Source organism: Manis pentadactyla, chromosome 6, assembly GCF_030020395.1.
Source record: "Manis pentadactyla isolate mManPen7 chromosome 6, mManPen7.hap1, whole genome shotgun sequence".
NCBI lineage: Eukaryota > Metazoa > Chordata > Mammalia > Pholidota > Manidae > Manis > Manis pentadactyla.
The window spans coordinates 116,318,355-116,343,204 of NC_080024.1; the positions used below are offsets into that span (position 1 = coordinate 116,318,355).

Sequence of the window (24,850 nt, forward strand, 5' to 3'; positions counted from 1 at the left end):
CTGTCTTTGGAGAGAGGCCAGGGAATCGGCAGTGGATGTCAGGGCTCCCTCAAGTTTGGCGTTGAGATCTTTAATTGCCCATAGAGAGTGACCCAAGGCTCCTCCCGAAAACCCTGCCCCAATGGCTGAGGTGGTCAAAGAGGTACCGACCATGATGGGAAGGAAAGCAACCCTTTTTGTGCACGAGGGCAAGGGAGGTTGGAGCTCAAGAAATTCTGCCATGCTGTAAAGTGTAAGCTGTGGGATTAGGGTGACGAGAATGCAGGGTATATCGGAGTTGGGAGGCAGTGATTTGAAAAGACTGCCATTACACTAAAAGAAGTGTCCCGGTTGAGTGAAAGTCTTAGAGCCGGAGGTAGGGGTGTAGATAGAGAGGCAGTGAAGTGCGCTGGAGGGGGTTGGAGCTGGGCCTACACAGTGGTGGATGGTGAGATTATCTGTGTATTCTGGTTCTCATAGGGGTATGTCTGCCAGGGGACGGAGGGGTTGTCCTTCTGCATGGAAGGAGTAGTTGGAAATATTAAGTGGCACGGCGGCCAGCAATGGGTGCTGTAGTGATGCACATAAGAAACAATTGGTGGTGTTGAGGGTGTGGTTGAGAAAGATGGTGGTGTCTTGAATAAGCTGTAACCAAGAGTAGCAGGAATAAGAAGATGAAGAAGTGCCGTCAAGAGTTTGGATAATGACTTTTTCGGAATGTCCGATATCTGATGCAACTTGAGAGATCTGGGAGTGAGAGGGAACATACTCTCAAGAGATATGAAGGGTACCGTGTGGGGTCGAGGACCCCCCATAGTAAACTGAGGCTGTGACCCTGGTGGCCCATCGAGGGTCCTAAGGATCTGGGATTGATAAGTAGAATGAGCCGTTGGGGTATTTCATGAAACGGTTGGAGGAGTAATTCTGTGGGTACTGGGAGTTACTCATGTAGTGAATGGCGCAAGACCAGTAGGGACATCCCCCGTAGGTGTCTTGCTATCACCTGCAATAGGCTTGTCTTTGGTCATAGAGGAAGCAGAGGTAGGAAGAATAAAGGTAGCTGCTAGTGAACACTTCGGTGGAGGGAGGAAAGTGGAGGTATAAAGGCTCGGAGCAGCCTTTCAGAGGGCGGTCTGATGTGGCAATGAGGACAGTAACCTTTGTTTGATGCTGTGTGTAAGTCTGTCTTACTTTGAATTGCCATACAAAGGAGGCTGGGGTGGCGAGGAAGACAATAGGAATGAGGGGAAAAAGCAAGAGAGCAGTAAAGGAGGAAAAAGTCATGATTTGGGTATGGATGGCAAAGGGGGTGAACGGGATTTTGGATGAAAGAGGACAGTAAGGTCAGGAGTCTGGAGGGAGGGAGAGTCTGTAAACTTTTGTAGGTTAAGAGATCCTTTAGGTGATGTGGGGACAGAATGGTAAGGGGCGCCCCGAATGTCAGTTTATGAGCTTCCTTCTGCAAGAGCTGTCCAGCGGCTAATGCCCGTAGGCAGGGGGCCCATCCCCGAACTGTGGGGTCTAATTGCTTGGAAAGATAAGCTACTGGGGCAAAGGATGGGCTATGATATTGGCCTAGGACTCTTAGAGCTTGACTGGACCTCTCATGAATGTATAATGAGAAGGGCTTCGACAAATCAGGAAGATGGAGAGCTGGGGCTTCCACAAGGGCTCGACGGAGCTTAATGAAGGAGTGTTTGGGTGAGGAGGATAATGGTTCTTCAGGGGGTCCTTTGCTGAGGTCGTATAGGGGTCTTGCCAACAGGGAGAAGTTAGGGATCCACGCTCTAAAATACTTAGCCAGGCCTAGAAAGGAAAGGATTTCTGTCTTGGTTTTGGGAACGGGCAGGTCAGAGAGGAGCCGTTTTCTGTCTAAGGTAATGGACTTTCTTTGTTGAGATAGAAGAAATCGGAGGTAAGTGACAGAAGGGGAAGAGAGAAATTGAGCTTTGACAGGGGATACTCGGTAACCTCTGGAAGCTAGAAGGTTAAGTAGGGAGGCAGTGTCAAGTTGAGACTGTTCCCACGAGGGACTGCAGAGTAGAAGATCGTCCACGTATTGTAATAAGGTGGACTTGGAAGCTTTGTGGCAAAACTGTCCAAGTGAGTTGTTCAGAATGTCTTGTGTATGGGTCCGTCCAGGTGAAGACGAAAAAATCTTGGGAGGAGGGGTCTCGGGAGGCCAAGGCAGGGCAGCGATAAAAGGGTGTATGGATTTGGGACTAAGGGATGGATAGGGACGATGGCCATGTTGATTAGGCGAAGGTCTTGGACAAGGTGGAAAGATCCGTTGGTTTTTTTAACAGCTAATATGGGGGTATTAAACGGGGAGTGAGTGGGTCTGAGGTAATTTTTGTTTAAAAGATCTTGAATGATGGGTTGGAGGCCTATGAGGGCTGAAGTGGTTAGGGGGTATTGGGCCTGACAGATATACTGAGAGGGGTCACATAATTTGATAGAGGCAGAAGGACATAGAGCCACGGAGGGGCTTGTAATGTCCCAAACTCTGGGATTTACAGGGTGTATGAGGGTGGAACTGGAGCTTTCATTGGGTAGAGGGGGTTCGTCGGCTATGAGGGCCATCAGAAAGGGAGTACTGGGGGCTGTGGGAGTGGATATAGTTATGGAAACATGGAGGAGAGAAAGGATGTCCCGTCTTAGTAAGGGGATGGGACACTGGGGCATAACCAGGAAGGAGTGGGAGAAAGGTATGGGATTGTCTTGGATTGTGCATAAAAAGGGGGGGTTTTAATGGGAAAATCTGTTTACCTCCTACCCTGACTATAGGAGTAATGGCAGGCGTGGTAGGGCCCCGGTAATCCTGCAGGACTGAGAAGGTGGCTCCTGTATCTAGGAGGAAGGAGATGGGGCGACTGTCTACTATTAAAGTAACTCTGGGCTCTTGTTTGGTGATGGAAAAGGTCGGGCGAGAAGCCCCCGGACCCCGTCAATCTTCTGCCAGCCCAACTACGGCGGGCTTAGGATGGGGGTTGTTCGTCCAGCCTCCCCTTCGGGTAGCTGGGCAATCAGACCTCCAGTGGCCCTTTTTGTGGCATCTGGGGCATGGCGTGGTAGGAGATCTGGGGTAGGGGCACGCCCTTGACCAATGTCCCTCTTTTCCGCACTTGAAACAAGCTCCTGGAGGGGGGCTTGTTTGTAGAGGAGTGCCCAGGTTGTGGTTTTATCAGCTGGGCCAACATTTGGAAATTGGCCTGATCAGCCTTTTGTTTATGGTGTTCTTTCTCCTCCTCCCGGTTATGGAAGACTTTAAAATCCACTGTTAGGATCTCAGTCTGTGGGGTAGTGGGGCCCTGTTCTAACTTTTTGAGTGTAGCTTTAATGTCAGGGTGGCTTTGAGCTAGGAAGTATGTCATAAGGACATGTCTCCCGTCAGGCGTTTCTGTGTCCAGGCTGGTAAACTGTAATAGGGCTTGAGTGAGTCTGTCTAAGAACTCGGAGGGAGAGTTTGAAAATTGACTATTTACGAGCTGCTTTTTTCAGACTTGCTATTAAGCAGCAGGCAAAGATATCTCGAGAGCAGAGTCTCACGGTGGTGTTATAATCTCAGTGTGGGTCTTGTTCGGGGACAGCGGTGGGGCCAGGGGATAGGTGGGGTCAGTCCTGTGGGTTTCGGTGGCGTGCGTTTGGGCGAAGTCCCAAACTCATCTGCGCTCTTCAGGAAGGAGGGTATTAGCCAGGAGCATGAAAATGTCATGAAGTGTGAGTCTGTATGACTGGAGGGTCTATTGAAACTCTCTGACATATGTCGTGGGATCAGTGGAAAAGGAACGTAGGCGTTTCTCAAGTTGGGCTAAATCTCTTAAGGAGAAAGGGACGTGAACGCACACGATGCCTTCGGATGTTGCTATCTCCTGAGTGGGGGGGTGATAATTTTGGGAGGCCCTCGGGACCGACTCTGAGGAGGACTGAAGGGTTCTGGCTCAGTCTGTGGGGAAGAAACAGGTGATGGGGGCAAAGACAGAGGAGGCTCTTGGAACTTAGTTAGAGGGGGGCTGAAAGGCTCAGGCTTGATCTGCAGGGGGTTGAGGTGGTGGAGGAGATGGTGGTGGAGGAAGGGGGAGAAGTTGTAAGAGAGGAGGGGGAAGGGAGTGGGCGGGAGGCTTTTGAGGGGGAGATGGCTTGCAGGCTAGGAGAACTTGGGGGGAGGTGGGGGGAGGAGGAGGCGGCGGCGGCGAGGGAGGCGGGAGGAGGAGGCAGAAAGCTTCGGTATAGGGAATCTCCTTCCATTTTTTCAGGCGCTGGCAGTAGTTAAAAAGATCGCAAGGGATGTTAGGATCAAGAGTTCCCCTGTGGGCCATTGGTTGTTATTGTCTAGGGGGTATGTCAGCCAATCTTGGGAGCAGTATTGCGGAGAAGTTTTGGTTTTATATCAGGTGTCAGGGAGAGGGTGGCTAGATGCTTGAGCAGGCATTCAAGAGGTGAACCTCCAGGGAGGGATGAGGAGGCTCCCATGGCTGAAGGACAGAGAAAGAGACAAACAGGGGAAGACGAATGGAGATCCTCGGACTGGGAGCAGACCGCAAGGAGACAGAGGGCATCCCCGACGATCCTTGGTGGTCTGTGGAAACTCGTATACGAGTCGGTTTCTTAGGAAGTGTGGGTCGTCACCCAGACTTCTCTAAGAAGGCAGAGTGCCAGAGTCCGAGGGACCTAGTACTAGGAGTTTTCGGTGGACGGAACAGATTTCGGCAGGTAGAACAGAAGGAAGAAGTGGAAAAGGGAGCGTTCTCATCCACAAAGGAGTCACCTCGTTTATGGCTGTTGGAGGAGGGGCCTGAGGGTCTGCTGCTGCCATGAAGGCCGGAGGCGGGGAGAGTTTCTTCTTCGTCCCCGAGCGTCAGGGCCTTGCCGGATGATCACAGTCAATGGCACTGCGATAGCTCGGGGAAGAGTGGCCCACTCTGGGGGAAAACTTACCTAAAGGCCAAAGAGGAGTGGTGAGTGTGAGGAGCCAGTGCCAGAAAAAGAGGACGAGGGCAAGTTGCTGCTGGTGTTGGGGGGAAGACGGGGCCCAGTTGGGGTGTCCCGTCTCCCGGGTTTCGGCACCAATGAAAGGAAAGAAGTGACACACAGCAACAATTCACTGTAGAATTCCACTTTATTGGGGAAAGGTGCTGGGTTATATAGGAAGGGTCATGGGGTGATTGTGGTGTTACTTCTACGGGGCTGGTGGCTATTGGCTAGGTGCTGGGATTAGGGGGGCAAGGGGTGATTGGGCTTCAGGTGGTGCCAGCGGGAACCGAGGACCCAGAAGAGAAGCCGGAAGTTCACCATCTTACTGGTGGGGGCCCTTCAATCTCTATTTTGATTTGTTCGTTGATCCATTGATTATTTAGAAGCATGTTGTTAAGCCTCCATGTGTTTGTGAGCCTTTTCATTTTCTTTGTAGAATTTATTTCTAGGTTTATACCTTTGTGGTCTGAAAAATTGGTTGGTAGAATTTCAATATTTTGGAATTTACTGAGGCTCTTTTTGTGGCCTAGTATGTGGTCTATTCTGGAGAATGTTCCATGTGCACTTGAGAAGAATGTATATCCTGTTGCTTTTGGATGTAGAGTTCTATAGATGTCTATTAGGTCCATCTGTTCTAATGTGTTATTCAGTGCCTCTGTGTCCTTACTTATTTTCTGTCTGGTGGATCTATCCTTTGGGGTGAGTGGTGTGTGGAAGTCTCCTAAAATGAATGCATTGCAGTCTATTTCCCCCTTTATTTCTGTTAGTATTTGTTTCACATATGCTGGTGCTCCTGTGTTGGGTGCATATATATTTAGAATGGTTATATCCTCTTGTTGGACTGAGCCCTTTATCATTATGTAGTGTACTTCTTTATCTCTTCTTACTTTCTTTGTTTTGAAGTCTATTTTGTCTGATATTAGTACTGCAACCCCTGCTTTCTTCTCTCTGTTGTTTGCCTGAAATATGTTTTTCCATCCCTTGACTTTTAGTCTGTGCATGTCCTTGGATTTGAGGTGAGTTTCTTGTAAGTAGCATATAGATGGGTCTTGCTTTTTTATCCATTCTAATACTGTGTCTTTTGATTGGTGCATTCAGTCCATTTACATTTAGGGTGACTATTGAGAGATATGTACTTATTGCCATTGCAGGCTTTAAATTCGTGGTTACCAATGGTTCAAGGTTAGCCTCTTTAGAATTTAATTGCCTAACTTAGCTCGCTTATTGAGCTGTTATATACACTGTCTGGAGATTGTTTTCTTCTCTCCCTTCTTATTCCTCCTCCTCCTTTCTTCATATGCTGGGTGTTTTGTTCTGTGCTCTTTTTAGGAGTGCTCCCATCTAGAGCAGTCCCTATAAGATGCCCTGTAGAGGTGGTTTGTGGGAAGCAAATTCCCTCAGCTTTTGCTTGTCTGGGAATTGTTTAATCCTGCCATCATATTTAAATGTTAGTCATGCTGGATATAGTATCCTTGGTTCAAGGCCCTTCTGTTTCATTGTATTAAATATATCATGCCATTCTCTTCTGGCCTGTAAGGTTTCTGTTGAGAAGTCTGATGATAGCCTGATGGGTTTTCCTTTATAGGTGACCTTTTTCTCTCTAGCTGCCTTTAAAACTCTTTCCTTGTCCTTGATCCTTGCCATTTTAATTATTATGTGTCTTGGTGTTGTCCTCCTTGGATCCTTTCTGTTGGGGGTTCTGTGTATTTCCGTGGTCTGTTCGATTATTTCCTCCCCCAGTTTGGGGAAGTTTTCAGCAATTATTTCTTCAAAGACACTTTCTATCATCCCTTTTCCTCTCTCCTCTTCTTCTAGTACCCCTATAGTATGGATATTGTTCCTTTTGGATTGGTCACACAGTTCTCTTAGTATTGTTTCATTCCTGGAGATCCTTTTATCTCTCTCTATGTCAGCTTCTATGCGTTCATGTTCTCTGGTTTCTATTCCTTCAATGGCCTCTTGTATCTTATCCATTCTGCTTATAAATCCTTCCAGGGTTTGTTTCACTTCTGTAATCTCCTTCCTGGCATCTGTGATCTCCCTTCGGACTTCATCCCATTGCTCTTGCATTTTTCTCTGCATCTCCGTCAGCATGTTCATGATTTTTATTTTGAATTCTTTTTTAGGAAGACTGGTTAGGTCTGTCTCCTTCTCAGGTGTTGACTCTGTGATCTTTGTCTGCCTGTAGTTTTGCCTTTTCATGGTGATAGAGATAGTTTGCAGAGCTGGAACGAGTGACTGCTGGAAGAACTTCCCTTCTTGTTGGTTTGTGGCCCTCCTCTCCTGGGAGAACAGCGACCTCTAGTGGCTTGTGCTGCGCAGCTGCGCGCAGACAGGGCTTCTGCTTCCTGCCCTGCTGCTATGGAGTTCATCTCCACTGTTGCTGTGGGCGTGGCCTTGCTCAGGCTGCTGCTCCAAAATGGTGGAGCCCCATTGGGAGGGGAGCAGCCGGGAGGCTATTTATCTCCGTAAGGGGCCTCCATTCTTCCTGCTGCCCAGGGGGTTAGAGTGCCCAGTGATCCCTAGATTCCCTGCCTCTGGACTCAGTGTCCCGCCCTGCCCCTTTAAGACTTCCAAAAAGCACCTGCCAAACCAAAACAACAACTACAACAACAAAATTAAATAAATAATTAAAAAAAAAAAACTGCACGATTTTCTTTGTCCTCAGGCGCCGGCCTCAGGCACCTGCTCACCGGTCTTGCTGCCCTGTTTCTCTAGTATTGGGGTCCCTCTCCCTTTAAGATTCCCGTAAAGCACTCACCAAAAATAAAAAAAATAAAAAAAATAAAATGGCCGCTCCCATTTCTTTGTTCTCCGGCATCGGCCTCAGGCACCCGCTCACCAGTCCTGCTGCCCTGTTTCCCTAGTATCCAGGGCCCCGTGCATACACTGTGTCTGTGCTCTGGTCCAGATGGCTGGGGCTGGGTGTTCAGCAGTCCTGGGCTCCCTCTCCTTCCGGCTCTGTCTCCTCTCCTCCTGCCGGGAGTTGGGGGGAGGGACGCTCGGGTCCCCCGGGGCCGGGGTTTGTATCTTACCCCCTTCGCTAGATACTGGGTTCTTGTAGGTGTGGATGTGGTCTGGATGTTGTCCTGTGTCCTCTGGTCTCTATTTTAGGAAGAGTTGTCTTTGTTATATTTTCATAGATATATGTGGTTTTGGGAGGAGATTTCCGCTGCTCTACTCATGCCGCCATCTTGGCTCCGCCTCAGTTTTATCCCTTTTTAATAAGACTAATAAATCAGATTTTGAAACTGTGTCATTAGGTTAGGTACTTCACATTTCAGTACTTTATGAAAGAACTACATCTTACTACATCTTACTTACATCCCCTGCCCCACAAAAAAAATTTTTTAGCACATTCAAAATATAATTAGATAAGCAAACTTTGTATTTGCCTGGGGATTTTCACCCACCACATCTTTTGGGTGGGGTACTCCCTTTCGTGAGTGCTCTTCAAACTACAGTCAAGGAACCAGAGTATCTACAACTGAACAAAACTGTAGAGCATATAATAGCAGTTGTCTATTTACCATTAATTATGAAAAATTCTTTTTTAAAATAATTTTTGCCAAAATTATGACCGAACATCCAGGTCGCTAGAAATTTACAGTTCTAAAAGAAGTTTCTTTTTTTAAAAATTATTGTAAAGAAGGAAAAGAGCTCTTAAATTCCATAAACACATGAAATAAACATAAGAAAAAGCCTGCATCAACAAGTACAATGGAAAGAGCATGTAAACAAGTAAAATGACTGAATATTAATGGGCCACTTAAATGTGTTCATATGTAAGAGGTAACTTTCATATTTTTAATAGTTAATGTCCTTACCAATCTTATGAAGATCTTTCTATCATATAGCTAAGGAAACAAACTAAAGAAATTACCTTGCATAAAGTGACACAGGAAAAAATTGGCTGAGTTGGGGTTAATTTCTACTTCTGCTGAACCCCAAAGTCTATGCCCTGTGCACTTCATCACCCTGTGTGAGAGGCCGGTGCATCCATTCCATCTGCGCTCATTTCCCAGGGCTGCTGCAGAGTACTGCAGCTGGGTGGATTGAAAGAACAGAGTTTTGCTGTCTCACAGTTCTGGAGGCTAGAAGTCTGAAATACAAGGCTTGGCAGAGCCATGCTCACTCAAATGTTCTGTGAGAGAATCTGTTCATGCCTGTCCCTTAACTTCTTGTGTCACAGGCAGTCCTTGGCGGCCCTCAGCTTGCAGCTGCATTGCTCAGAGCTTGGCTTCTGTGATCACATAGCCTTCTCCCTGCACCTGTGACATCACACTGATGCCGGGGTTCTTGTTTGCGGAGTCAAAGAATGAACTTAGAAAACACTCAAGGTAGGAGAGCCAGGGAGAGGCTTTTATTTAGAGATACAGTGAGAGGACAGAGCTCCTGGCTCAAGCCAGGAGGGGACAAGAGAGCCCAGGGTGATGCGTTGTCTAGGGGATTTATAGGCCATTGAGGATTTTGGGGAACTGATGAAGGGCTTAGAGTGTGGACTTGCTAAAAGTGGTCTTACAATGTTTGTCCTTGATGAGACATTAAGTCCCTTTTAGCATGCTAAACTGAATCTTACTCATTATTATAAACAATTAGCATAATAAAAACATGGGATACTTTCCTTTATCTGGGGAGTATCAACTGATCTCACTGAAGAATGACTCTAGAGCTTAATGTTTAACACAGAGTTTTGGTAGGGGGTTTCCTTGCATGTAGTTAAGATTGCTCTGACTGCAAATATCCTGCCTTGCTTTTTCCGGAGGCCCTCACCCTACTCTGACCACACCCACAGTCCCTGTTTCACATGGCTCTTCTGAGGATATTAGTCATGATGGCTTAGAACCCCCCTGCTTCAGAATGACCTCATCTTAACTAATTATATTTTCAATGGCCCTATCTCCAAGTAGGTCACATTCTGAGGTCCTGGGAGTTAAGACTTCAACATATGTCTTTGGGGTGACACAACTCAACCCATAACACCATCTTGATTGGGTTTCCTTTTTTATAAAGGCTCTAGTTCAACCACTTCCTGATGAACAAAGGTATTGTTAGTGTAGGGGAGGAAAAATTGTCCTCTGCTCTTTAAAGGTCTAAGAATTAAGTTGGCCTGAGATAGATTAACAGGAAAAAATCAAATTTATTTATATTCATCTGGGGGCTCCATAAGACCAGGAGGCTCACAGGCAGCCAGTTGAGGCTTATATGCCCTCCAGAGCTCAGGAGAGGGGTCTGGACTTCAAAGGGAAGGAAGCTGATTCACAGGAAGATGAAAAAAGGCAAATGTTTGGTAAACAAATGTTGATTGGGCCAGAATTTTAACAAACAGATTTTGCTAAGTTCCTCCCTGTCCACCAACCTAGATCGTATTATACTTAGTTATCTATGGTGATAACTGCCATCCTGGAGCAGGTTCTCTATCTAAATTCTTTTAGGCAGTTAGGGGGAAGGTCAAAGGTTGTTTCAGAGCCTTCTGGTTTTTCTATTTGTTTGTTTTTGTTTTAAATGATCAGCCTAAAATAATCCACATGTTAAAGGGATGCATTTTGGGGTGGCAAATTTTGCTCCACCATGTTAGGTAAGAAATCTCAAAATAGGCTTAGCTTACACAAATACCAACAAAATGCTCTAAAAAGATGGTAAAATTATTTTTGAAGGAAACCTGATATTTTTCTTAGATCTATATTAGAATCATATTATTAAAATAGTTCACTTCAATGGATGATTTTTGTTTGAGTTAAATTTTTTCATACGTCAGCATATACCCAGGAGTTACCACTTTCACATCACAAGTGATAGAACTACATTCACTCCTCAAAAAAGTCTCACCAGAAAGGATTTCTGTGTATCAAACAATGCATTGTGGTGAAAAGTAGATCTTGTGAAAATGTAAAGATTATCTTCAGCATACTACCCTTTCTGTCAACTTTGAAGCATAACAATGGTTAAAGTAAGTATGGTGCTCCTCTGAATGCTGAGTCTAATTATTGTCACTTAAGTATTTACAGTATTATTGTTTTATTGCTGATGGTTCTTCCAGAAACATCTAGCTACCCATTATGACTTGATGTACCTGGTGTGTACTGAAGTTCTATTTCTTTCAATAGACAGTAGATTATATCAAAGATATAAATAGGACTGTTTCCACAAATGCCAATAATCAAAGTTTGGTTTGGTGATTAAGATACCTACTATGTTCTTTATAAAAATGATGTCTGCAGAATCTAATTGCGCTGGCTGAAATAATGAGTCATCTACACTTTAGTAGAGGGCCCCTTTCAGGTGTCTAGAATCATTAACAAGGACAGAGTCGTGTTTGTAAAGAGCCACACATTTATATAGGGCTTTCAGAAATCATTTTTCTCATAGCTGCAGTTCTGTTGTTTCTGTGGTTTCATTTCCCTTAACTTATTATTGATCACCAACCCCCAACACAGAGACAGCTTTAGGGTGAGGCAATATCTTTTTCTGGTTATCCACATTAGTTCTCTAAATTCAGGACATATGGAAGTTCATTCATTTAACACAAGTAATCTGACTTCTCCCTGGGTCCTCCAGCCTTTCAGTGTTTTGGTGTGTGTGACTGGGGAGGGCATGTGACAGTGAGGGAGCACTGCTGTTTAAATAAAACCTATACAAACAGCCTGAAGTTCCTATCCTGCTTTTGCAATTTCCTCCCCAACGATTTCTGAGCATTCTTTGGGGTGGATGAGGGTTGCTTGTCCTATCCACACTTCCATTCTGGTTGTCACTTCTCACATCTGCTCCTTTGTCGTTCACCTATGGCAATTACACACCCACCTCTCCACACCCCTACCCCTGCCCTAATCTCATCCACTCTTACACCATGTGCAGGGCACTTTCTCATATTTCCCAAAGGATGTAAGGCAAGTTCACCATGTTTACCAGAATTTACCAAGGTTTGAAGCTAACACAAGGAACTATTTTGCAGAAAAGGGAAATTTAAGTCTGGATTATCTATTATCACTGTTAGTGGCAACCATTGGCCACACCCTTAGTTTGGGTCCCCATGGGCCATCTATTCTCTGTCCCCAGCCTACCACCCTCTTCTTGGGGCCCACTTCCTCTTTTTCAACTGCCTCACCTCCCCACCTTCAGGTAAAAGAAGCAGTGTAAGTCTGGACAAAGGAAATCCTGGGGCAAAATACCTCTAAAATCCGAAAGCAGTCAAAGGGAGAAATAAAGTTTAAAATCCGTTTATTGCTCACAAACTGTAATCCAGGGCCATTTGTCTCTCGTGCTCCAGCAGAAGCAAAACTGGCACCCCCCCTTCACCTCTCTGGTACAGAGAAGCCCTCCATTGCCCAGGTAATTACCCATTGATATGGAGATGAACTTCTCTCCACCCCTGAGGAATGATGCAAATACACTAAAGCCATACTTCTCTCCACCCTTGAGCACCAGTCGATATGCATATGTACTAAAACCAGGTGAGATATTCTGGAGATATTACAACTTTATCCACATGCCACCCCTCCAGAAATCTTTCCTTACAATTTACTCATTCTCCCTCTTCCAACCAAACTAATGACTTACAGTAGCAACAGCAATAAAATATTGATAATCCTCAAGCCAGAGGATTCAGCCTTTGCAGATTAAGTAAATGTACTTTACAGCACAATCTCTCACTAAGCACAAAATATGTTTCTACACTTGTTCACTCATTCCTAACAACCATGCTAGATTGCTCACAAAACTTTTACCAAACATTAAACAAAGTCAAACCTCTCTTTAAGCATTTTTTTCTTGACAACAGCAACACAACCATGATAATTCTCAAGCTAGAGGAGTCATCTAGGTTCAAAGTCCCATGCAGAGTAAGTCCAAAGCTCATCCATTCAAGCCATCACACGGCAGCTGCATCCAGGGGGTGCATCCAGGACACAAGGACTGTAGAAGCAAATAACCATGATTTGGGGGGGCCACTTTGCTGTTATTCCAGGAATACACAGGAGGCCAGCTTCCAGGCTTTTTCCCCACTGTGCCAGAAGAGCCAGCCATCATCAGTCCATGTGTCGAAATGTCCAGGGCCATGTCCATTTTATTCCTGATTGTTGCACATATCCTTGCAACGCATGTCCAATAAAGTGGGTGCCTTGATTGCTCTCCATCACCAGTGACTGGCCATAGCCTGCAAAGAGATGCTCTAAGCCCTCTTGGTGGTTTGCTGATCTGCACAACGTGCAGGGCACTCCTTCCAGGCTCAGATGACTTCTTCAAAGGTCAATGGCAAGCCCCACCAATGGACCCACATTGTCTTTTGCCCTGCATCAAATAAATACTGTCATGGGTCACAAATGTAGTCATTCGGCCACATCAGAGGCAGGCTTTTTTTCTAACCAGTGCACCTGAGCCAATGTATCTGCTTCATTATTCCCTGAGGATGCCAAAGGGCAAGTAGCCAGTCACATGATATACAGTAGGTGTCTGTGCCATGCCACTCCATGGCCTTTGGGTCCAGTCTTGCACCCATCCCACGATGGGATGGGTGGTTATTACCTGGGCTGGAGCTTTCTGGCAAAGGGCTCCATAGCCAGCAAGGTGTGGTGCACAGCAGCCAGTTCCTTCTCTATCAAGGTGAAGCGGACCTATGTTCTTTCCATTGTTGTGAGCAGGCTTCAGCCAGCAACAGAAGCAGCAGCAGTGGCAGAAGCAGTAGCCTTAGGCTCAGGCCATGGGCTAGGGCCAGCACGGCCAGCAGCAGTGGTGGTGCCTCCATGACCACACAAGTGTAGACACATGTCCCTCAGTGCAAGTGCCACTTCTCCCCAATTCTAGGGGCGGCCCTCCCAAAGGTTGCACCCATTATGACAGATTTCGGGTTCAGAGAAATCCTGCCAACTGCTCCATGTAAGTCCAGGAAAGGAACTCCCTGGCAAAATACCTCTAAAAACCGAAATCAGGGGCAGAGCCAAGATGGCGGTATGAGTAGAGCAGTGGAAATCTCCTCCCAAAACCATATATATTTTTGAAAATACAACAAATACAACTCTTCCTAAAAAAGAGACCAAAAGACACAGGACAACAGCCAGACTACATCCACACCTGCAAGAACCCAGCGCTCCTCACCCCAGCTCCCGGTGGGAGGAGAGGAGTCAGTGTGGGGAGAGAGAGGGAGCCCAGGACTGCTAAACACCAAGCCCTAGCCATCCGCACCAGAGCGCAGACACACAGTGCGTGCGTGGGGTGCTGGAAACTAGGGAAACAGGACAGTAAGACCTGTGAACGGGTCCCTGCAGCCAGCGCCCCTGGGACAAAGAAAAGCGAGTGCTTTTTGAAAGTCTTAAAGGAACAGTGACCCCACAGCCGGACAGAAGTGTCCCGAACACTTAGCCCAGCGGCTGGGAATCCCGGACACCCAAGCCCCCTGAGCAGCAGCGCAGCTCGGAAGCCCCTCACAGAGATAAACAGCCTCCCAGCCGTTTCCCCTCCAACGCAGCTCCGCCATATCGGAGCAGTAGCCTGAGGCAGGCCTCACCCACAGCAACCACGGAGCTAAACTCCATAGCAGCCGGGCAAGAATCAGAAGCACCGTCTGCATGCAGCTCCCCAGCACAAGCCACTAGAGGTCGCTGTTCTCCCAAAAAAGAGAATTACAGACCAAAATCCCTGATGAACATAGATGCAAAAATACTCAACAGAATACTAGCAAGCTGAATTCAAAAATATACAAAAGGATCATACACCACGACCAAGTAAGATTCATCCCAGGGATGCAAGGATGGTACAACATTCGAAAATCCATCAACATCATCCACCACATAGACAAAGGAAGGATAAAAACCACATGATCATCTCCATAGATGCTGAAAAAGCATTTGACAAAATTCAACATCCATTCATGATAAAAATTCTCAGCAAAATGGGTATAGATGGCAAGTACCTCAACATAATAAAGGCCATATATGATAAACCCACAGCTAACATCATACTGAACAGCGAGAAGCTGAAAGCTTTTCCTCTAAGATCGGGAACAAGACAGGGATGCCCATTCTCACCACTGTTATTTAACATAGTACTGGAGGTCCTAGCCACGACAATTAGACAAAACAAAGAAATACAAGGAATCCAGATTGGTAAAGAAGAAGTTAAACTGTCACTATTTGCAGATGACATGATATTGTACATAAAAAACCCTAAAGACTCCACTCCAAAACTACTAGAACTGATATCGGAATACAGCAAAGTTGCATGATACAAAATTAACACCCAGAAATCTGTGGCTTTCCTATACACTAACAATGAACCAACAGAAAGAGAAATCAGGAAAACAATTCCATTCACAATTGCATCAAAAAGAATATAATACCTAGGAATAAACCTAACCAAAGAAGTGAAAGACCCATACCCTGAAAACTATAAAACACTCTTAAGAGAAATTAAAGAGGACACTAACAAATGGAAACTCATCCCATTCTCTTGGCTAGGAAGAAATAATATCATCAAAATGGCCATCCTGCCCAAAGCAATATACAGATTTGATGCAATACCTATCAAATTACCAACACCATTCTTCAATGAACTGAAACAAATAGTGCAAAAATTTATATGGAAACACCAAAGACCCCGAATAGCCAAAGCAATCCCGAGAAAGAAGAATAAAGTGGGGGGGATCTCACTCCCCAACTTCAAGCTCTACTACAAAGCCATAGTAATCAAGACAATTTGGTACTGGCACAAGAACAGAGCCACAGACCAGTGGAACAGATTAGAGACTCCAGATATTAACCCAAACATATATAGTGAATTAATATTCAATAAAGGAGCCATGGACATACAATGGCGAAATGACAGTCTCTTCAACAGATGTTGCTGGCAAAACTGGACAGCTACATATAAGAGAATGAAACTGGATCACTGTCTAACCCCATACACAAAAGTAAATTCGAAGTGGATCAAAGACCTGAATGTAAGTCATGAAAACATAAAACTCTTAGAAAAAAACATAGGCAAAAATCTCTTGGACATAAACATTAGCGACTTCTTCATGAACATATCTCCCTGGGCAAGGAAAACAAAAGCAAAAACAAACAAGTGGGACTACATCAAGCTTAAAAGCTTCTGTACAGCAAAGGACACCATCAATAGAAGAAAAAGGCACCCTACAGTATGGGAGAATATATTTGTAAATGGCAGATCCGATAAAGGCTTGTCATCCAAAATATATAAAGAACTCATGCACCTCAAGAAACAAAAAGCAAATAATCCAATTAAAAAATGAGCAGAGGAGCTGAACAGACAGTTCTCCAAAGAAGAAATTCAGATGGCCAACAGACACATGAAAAGATGCTCCACATCACTAGTTATCAGAAAAATGCAAATTAAAACCATAATGACATATCACCTCACACCAGTAAGGATGGCTACCATCCAAAAGGCAAACAACAACAAATGTTGGCGAGGCTGTGGAGAAAGGGGAACCCTCCTACACTGCTGGTGGGAATGTAAATTAGTTCAACCATTGTGGAAAGCAATATGGATGCTCCTCAAAAAGCTCAAAATAGACTTACCATTTGACCCAGGAATTCCACTTCTAGGAATTTACCCTAAGGATGCAGCACTGCAGTTTGAAAAAGACAGATGCACTCCTATGTTTATTGCAGTACTATTTACAATAGCCAAGAAATGGAAGCAACCTAAGTGTCCATTAGTAGATGAATGGATAAAGATGTGGTACATATACACAAAATGGAATATTATTCAGCCATAAGAAGAAAACAAATCCTACAATTTGCAACAACATGGATGGAGCTAGAGGGTATTATGCTCAGTGAAATAAGCCAAGCGGAGAAAGACAAATACCAAATGATTTCACTTATATGTGGAATATAAGAACAAAGAAAAACTGAAGGAACAAAACAGCAGCAGAATCACAGAACCCAAGAATGGACTAACAGTTACCAAAGGGAAAGTGACTGGGGAGGATGGGAGGGTAGGGAAGGATAAGAGCGGGGAAGAAGAAAGGGGGCATTATGATTGGCATGTATTATGTGGGGAGTGGGGGAAAGGGCTGTGCAACACAGAGAAGACAAGTAGTGATTCTACAACATCTTACTACGCTGATGGACAGTGAGTGTAATGGGGTTTGTGGGGGGGACTTGGTGAAGGGGAGAGCCTAGTAAACATAATGTTTTTCATATAATTGTAGATTAATGATAACAAAATAAAATAATGAAATAAATAAATAAATAAGAACAGGGAAAAAAAACCCAAAAAAACTGAAATCAGTGAAAGGGAGAAATAAAGTTTAAAATCCGTTTATTGCTTCAAAACTGCTCCCCTGGGCCTACTCTCTTTCCTGGTCCAGCAACAGCAAAACCGGCCCTCTCCTCACCTCTTGGGTACTGATAAGCCCTCCTTGCCCAGGTAATTACCCATTGATATGGAGATGAACTTCTCTCCACCCCTGAGGAATGATGCAAATGCACTAAAGCCATTCTTCTCTCCACCCTTGAGCTCCTGTTGATATGCATATGTACTAAAGCCAGGTGAAATATTCTGGAAATACTACAATTTTACTTATAAGCAGAAATCCCCTATCAATTAAAAAAAGTAAAGAAAAAATAGTTCTGCTCCAAGTGAAGACCCTTCCCCCTTTTACATCATTGAAAGGCACATTAATAAGAGCATCACATTGTTAAACAGCATCTGCCTTCCCATACCATTCTGAAACACATGCATTGAGATTACCCAACTGATAGCCTTCCCTAGGAACAAGGGCAGAAAGGACTCAGGAAAGGTCCCTTCTAGAATAAAATTAAGATCTCTTTTAAGCTTCTATGCAGAGTGCTCACACTGTTCCACTTTTACACTAGCACTTTAATATTCTTTCTGCTACCAAAATCTTTCAACACTATTATCTACTGAGGATCTACTATGGTCTATGTATTACCTTATTAGTGACTTGAGAGATCCCAAAGAGCAGAGACTTTCCCAGGCCTCTGGGGTTCCTCCACATGGGGGACCACTCACTGGATATGGATTCTAGCTCTGGTTCTGTGATGTGCTGGCTGTGTGTCCTTGGACAAGTCTCTCAAACTCTACAGACTCTAGTTATCTCACCTTCAGAATGAGGAGAATAATCCTCAACATGCTTTCAGGACTTTGCAAGAAGTGAGAACATTCATAAGAAAGTAAGTACTTACAAAATTGTATGCAAATACACATTGGTATAATTACTGAGTCTTGGTCCATTCCAAGATTTCTTGTGATGATCAGACCTACTGGAACAGACATAAACTCAAAAAGGAAGGTCATGGAGTGAGCTGTATAGGTGAGTACACTGAATGAACACTGGAGCTCTAAGCTCCTGGATAGCAGTCAGGTTTCCTGATGCAAAACCTTCCATTGACATTAGCAGAAAGACCTTGACTGAGATACTTAAACTTCCTGTGCCTCAATTTCGTCACTTTGCAAAATGAGGCTACAACAGCTAGTGTTTCTGTGAGGATTAAGTAAGCCAATTCATGTAATATGTATTGACATAACACAACAAATACTAACCACTATTTTATGTGAATAGTCTAATGGCAGTTTATCCCAGATTTGAGGAGACTTTTCTACTTAAGTTCAGAATGCTTACCTGAAACCCTTTCGTTTGATGATTGTACTTTGTGGTTCTGCCAGTGAATGGTGTGAACTAACCCCTGTAACCCTTCCTTCTCACTCTACCTTGCTATTTCCCTCACTATAAGCAGCCATACACTTAGTGATTTCTATTGCACATCTATAAAACTCTAAGTTTTTCTATTCACTCTGTCTTCATAGTTTGTTTTCCAGATTTCATGCTGTCATTGTGGTTCTTTTCGCAACAGTATCCCACTTCTGTCTTCAGTAGCAGGGGATAGAGAAAGAGGTAGCATTGTCTTACAAACAATGCTTCCATTGAACATTTTCAAATGCTGCATGTGGATGTGTTTTCTATTGCTTTGTTGACTCATATCCAGCTTGTGGTCTGCTTTTTCTCCTAGGCTTTCTTCCCTGGTTCCATCTAACCAATGGCTTCCCAGTTTGTGTTTATGGAATTATTCCTTCCTTATCCACAAAAATCTACCTCTATAACCTCAAAATGTATGTGGGTGTTCTGTTAGGGACAAACAGTTGAGGCGTTGTGTCTTGGAGCCAGCCTATATGCTGTATAAGATCCCAGGATGTGAGCATTTGCTTTGGGCCAAATAGAAAAAGCTGGTCCCTTAGTTGAATGATCTCAAAACTGGGGTGAGGAAATGGGCAAGGCTGGTCGGCAGTTTCAGGTTGAACCTGTTTGGTTTCTTTTTGCTGCAGCAAGGTGACCACAGTTCAGGGGCTTGCTTTCTCTGCTCTTTAGTTTCAGAGCTTCCCTGGTTAACTTTGAGGTGAATGAGGTGACTGTCTGACTTTATCCACCCAGGGGCTGCTTTGTAACCCAGCCAGCCAGCCTCGTAGTCTAGCAAGGCAGGGGCATGTTCTCAAAAAGACAGAAATACTCGCAAGAGCATCACCTTTATGAGCCAAAGTACAGGGTGAACATCAGAATCCTAAATCAGCCATGTACAACACCAACAAAGGGAGCTCACTCTGTGACCCAGTATTTTTACCAGAATGTAAGAACTCATGATGTTTGTCTGCTCTGGGATCATCTGCCTGCTGGTCTGGGGCTCTCTTCCCCAACACTAAGGCAGAAAAGTGTATGTTTTCTAGCTTTCCTCTCCTGTTTCTAGAACTCCTTGGATTGGCACTTTCCAGGAAAATACCCCCTTCTTTTCTTCTTCTCTTTTACTTTTAACTTCATAGTTCCTTCTAATTATTTAAAAATGCACACTATGTTCACATAATATGTGATGTATTTAGAAATTGTCTCCTTTTTTTTTTACTTTAAATTTTTTTGAAAACATCACTTTTGATGATTATGTGACAACTTCTATGCTCTAATTGCTTTATCATTCCTTTTTTTGATATTTGTATTGTCGTTTTTCAATTTTACATCTAATTCAGTTGTTGGCTGGCCCTCTCATCTGTACTAGATGACTCTGGGCAAGTCCTGTGTTAACTATGACACAAAATTCAATAAAATCATGTCAATAAGTTAATAAAAGCCATTTAGATATGTCTGCTGTAGAAGAAGGAAAAAAATCTTTTCCCTCATCCATCTTAGGTTTACTGGCTGGGGCCCTGCAAATCAGACTGACAAGAGAAATTAACAAGAAAGAAACAAAAGAGTCATAACAGGAGGGACCTATGTACATGGGAGTGTGCCCTGCTGAGTGACTCAAAGAGGGTGGTCAGAACTTGGGGTCCGATAGCATCTTAACAAAAGAACAATAATTCTGTAGAAAAGTAACAAGACCAGGGAAAATGACTGTGAGCTCCCAGGAGTGGCAAATTGTGGGAAGGCAGATATATGGTGAAACTAAGGAAGATAAGGGCTAGTTAGTAAAGTTTGCTGTGTAGATTCCTCTGGTGCCATCTCCAGGCTGATAAGAGTCTAAAGTTTTCTCTGCTGGGCAATTTCTGTCCTTCCTCATAGAGAGGGGAAGTGGACTCACCTTTAAAAATTTATGCCCTGCTTTTTGGCAAATAGAGGGAGGACACAGAGATTTTCTTGTACCTGTTTCTTCTCTGTTGTCTTCAGCTGGAAATAATCTGTAAGTCAAAGTAGCACATTTTAGGGAAGCATATTCTGCTACCCTTTGATGCATTTCAGGCCAGTCATCATCTTCACTAATGTTGGCATTCTCTTCCAAGGGAACCTCTACCTCCAGTGGCCACTGATGCAGAGACCAGCTTAGGCGGCCATAACTGAACTCCATGAACCACACCAGGCACCCCTTTTTGGACCAGGGGTAGACACCAACTAAGGGCAGGACAAAGACTATGGGCCAGTGGGAAAGGCCAAACTGGGTCAAACTGAGGAACTATGAGAGCAAGATGCAAAGATGAGAAGATGCACAGAGAAGCGTTGAAGGAGAAGACAGAGTGGGAGACAGGCAGACTGGATTGTGTTCCAGTCCTGGCTCTGCCACTTGATCTTGAGGAATTTATTTAACTCTTGAAACCTCATTATTCTCATGTAAATTGGAGTTGATCACACTTCATAGAGCTCTTAAAGGATTAGAGATAGCATATATAAAATATATATAACATAATAGGACCTCACCAAATGATAGATATTACTACATACAGTAGAGTCATCTAAAATCATTGTTTATATTAAAGAATGAAGGATATGGAGGAAGTAAGGTATTTATATAACACAATAGCTAGATTTTAAGTGCTTAAGACTGTCTGTTTTAACCACCCATGTGTACACTGAGTTCTTAGCACAGTACCTGAGAAATCTTAAGTGCTCAATGGATGTGCACCGTTTTCAGTAATTAGCTTTAAAGCAAGATTTTTCTTTAACCCTACTGCCATTCAGATACCTAGCTGATGGAGTACTTGTACTGATGAAATTGCCTTGTCATGACTTGCCTCAGTGTAGCTCCCTCTGCCTCTCGTACGTGGAGACATAGCAGCAACTATAATTTCACTTTGAAAGGTTGTGATTTGTGATGTCAATTTTCTTTCAGTCTTTCCTCCTATTCTTCTCAATTGTCATTTGCTCTTCAGTTTCCACCATGTTTCACGAGCCAGCAAAACACAAACAAAAGACCTTTCATAAAAGTAACTTCCCCCTGTTACTCCTCTCCCTGAAATCTACTGGGGAGACAAAAAAAAATCACAAAAGAGATCAAAACACAAGCCAAGGCTAATTTTTCAAATTTTTAATAAGATACAAATATTAAAATTTAAGTGAAAATGTTCTAAAAGGTCCTGGAAATAACCCTTAACTAAATGCAAGATGAGAAAGGGAACACAGCCAGGGAACATTTCCATACCAAAGAGAATGAGGTGTGGTAGACATCTGTTGCTTTTGTCTTCTCAATATAACATTTTTCTTTGCACTGGGGGTCTGCACAGACCCCACAGGATTCCCATGGGGCTGGTGATGAGGGTTGCGACACTTCCACTCCATCTGATCGTGACACGCCAGCCATGTTTACACAATGCAACTGGGCATCAACCCAAGCAAGTCCAACCATATTTCTTCCAAGAGAATTGAAATATTGGGAAAGAGAGGGAGTGTCTCATTTTTTTACCAAGCATGATAAGGTTATACATTGGACTGGGGCTATCAGTGGACATATTTCCTGCCACATATAATGAGCATATTTTGTATCAGAAGAGAATTAGGTCACATGCAAAAAAAAAAAGAGAGAGAGAGACAAACATAACCTGAGAGGACTGGAAGGAAATATAATCTTGATGACATCATGTAAGCACCTGAATGTACCTGTGACTGATGCCTTTGTTTGGTAGAGCAGATTGTAAAAGTAGAAAAGTTCTAATGCCCCCACCCCTACCACTCAGTCAACGCCAGGCTTGGTAATCTGGTAAAAAGGTTTTAAAGAAAATAAGAAGTTACTGTACACAAACACAAGGGGAGAGTTTGGCAACCGTCCCGGATGGAGAGGATGAGGAACAGGAGTGGGAAGAGGAGTAGAGACGGAGTGAGGGAGGTATCAGGCCAAGGCCCTGGGATGTAACTCTTCCTCATATCTTCTCAAATCTTAAGTAAATTCAACTAAAAATTGATGTCAGTTGATTTCTTGGGAAAATCAATTTTTTAAGAAAGCCACATAGTTTTGTCTGCTTATAAGTGTGTATCTATGAGCATATTGAGATAAATAAAGACAAGGACTTAGTTGATACTGTGAATTTTTTGGTCTTTCATCCATCTTGGATTTGGCTAGAGAAGAACAGTTATGTGGTCTTCAAAGGGCCAAGAGACCTTAGCTAACACCTGAGTTATAAATCTGAAAAGAAACAAAGATGATGCAACATACACATAATAGGTATCCCTAGAAAAAAGAACCAAAAAAAAAGGATTGTTCAAAAAATTAATAAAAGGAGGTTCTCCTGAAAGAAAAGATCTAAACCTTCAGGTTCTTGAAGGCATTGAGAAAAATGTGGTAAGAGTTCCACCAAGATCAAGGTGTATCCTGAAAAAGTAATAGAATTTCAAGGTTGAAAAATGTCTTACAAGCATCAAGGCAGAAGAGTCTTGTACCTTTAAAGGAAAATAATGTATCTTGAGCAGGCCTTAAATGACTGTCCACAGCTATATTAGATGAACAAGATAATGGAGCAATGTTAAGAACAAAGATTATGACTCAGAATTCTTAACCTAGCCAGGATATCTTTCAAATGTAAAGGCATGAGAAATATATCCTTAAATATGTAGGAACTTTGTAATTTTAGCATTAATATAATCTTCCTGAAAAATCCACTTGAAAGAATAACCCTGCTATCTGAAAGAAGAATCAAATTTAAACTTTATTAGAGGAGAAGTTGTGATAGAGATAGATTGGCAATAATTATTGTGTTCTTCTAAACAGAATTAAATCATTATAATCATGGTACCTATTGTTTCTGATAATGTTATTATGATGGCTTCTCAGAGAAATATATTTTCATTATTTTACACATGAAAGTATAATAATAATTTGGCAATAATAGACTGAGATTTTTTTTTAAATCCCAGAATATGAAAAAAAGCAGAAGATTTGGAGCTGGTTGATGATGGCAAACTAAACAGATATGTCCCTTTCTTCCCCAGGTTCCATTGAAAAAATGGAAAAGAAGCCCCAAAAGATGATTAAATGGCACGAGTGATGGGAAGCAAAGAAAGATCTCGGGCTGCAAAGTTTGAAGTTATGATGGAAGATAGTAGAAGAGATTACAGGGAAAAGAATGGGGGGTAATACCACAGCCCAAGTATCAAATGTAAGATATTTTTCCTGAGGAAGCATCTAAGCTCACAGTCAACAAATCCATACATCACTTGCGGGGAGAGAGTTACATCATGCCAGTTCCTGATGCAAGCCTCACCTTTGAGAGGACTGGGAGCTTCCACTTCCTTCCTCTTGCAGCTCCTGGAACCCAGCTAGCTACCTGTCAGGACCCAGTGGCCACCCACGACAAGCATAAGCCACATGGAAAGGCCAAGTGAAGGTGCTCCAGTCAACAATACACTCTGATTTACAAATATTGATAGCTGAAAAGGGAAGAGGACGTGAATGGTAAAGTATATAAAGCCCTCATCTTTAACAGAAGGATCAAGACACAGCAATATAATTTAAAGTGTTAACTGCAACCACCAGAAAAACAAAACACAACTTTTGAAGTTATTTTAGCCAAATGGGACTAAAGGTTGGAATAATTCAGAAGACAACTTACATTTTTTATTTTAGACTCTTGTAGTTTTTTTGTCATGTAAACTATTTCCTTATTTTTTTAAACTTAGTTAAAATGTTATATTTAATGCATAAAAAATAAAAGAACTATAAGAAAATATCACTTTCTTCTGGGTACTGAAAATGTAGGGTTTTCCTTTTCTTTTTTACTTTATCAATTTCTAAATATATATACATATATATATATATATATATGTATATATATAAAGATTCTGATAGGTGAAATTATAAAACCCATCCACATGCACAAGAGTCACACTGAAGACAAAAGATCTCAGAAAGAATACAAGTAAAAGAATGAACAAAAGTATAAGCAGGCTGATTCAGTTTAAAAAAAGCAATAGTAAGAAGTTAAGGCAAAAAGAAGTAAACAGGTCAGAGGTTCACTTAGTAATCATTATAGATATTTATACACAATACATAAATGTCATAAAACTATATACACCAAAAAAAAAATCAAAATATTTGAAGCACAGATTCAAGAACTAGAGCAAAAACAACAAAATTGTTAAAAACTGAAAAATTAGTATACTTCTTAAGTAGTACTAAGAAAAAAGAGGATAAAGTGATGTACTTTAAAAGGTTAAATCTGTATGTGTTAA

At 43.1% G+C, this 24,850-nt stretch overlaps 1 long non-coding RNA gene across 2 annotated transcripts in view; it reads left to right on the forward strand.

The window, feature by feature from the left end:
• The window catches only part of LOC118922761 (uncharacterized), a 66,617-nt gene extending 42,269 nt beyond the window's left edge, over positions 1-24,348 (forward strand). For both annotated transcript variants that reach the window (XR_005028870.2, XR_005028869.2), the window contains one exon: positions 23,612-24,348. This is a non-coding gene — a long non-coding RNA (uncharacterized LOC118922761). The remainder of the gene's footprint in view (positions 1-23,611) is intronic.
• Positions 24,349-24,850: the final 502 nt, after the last annotated feature.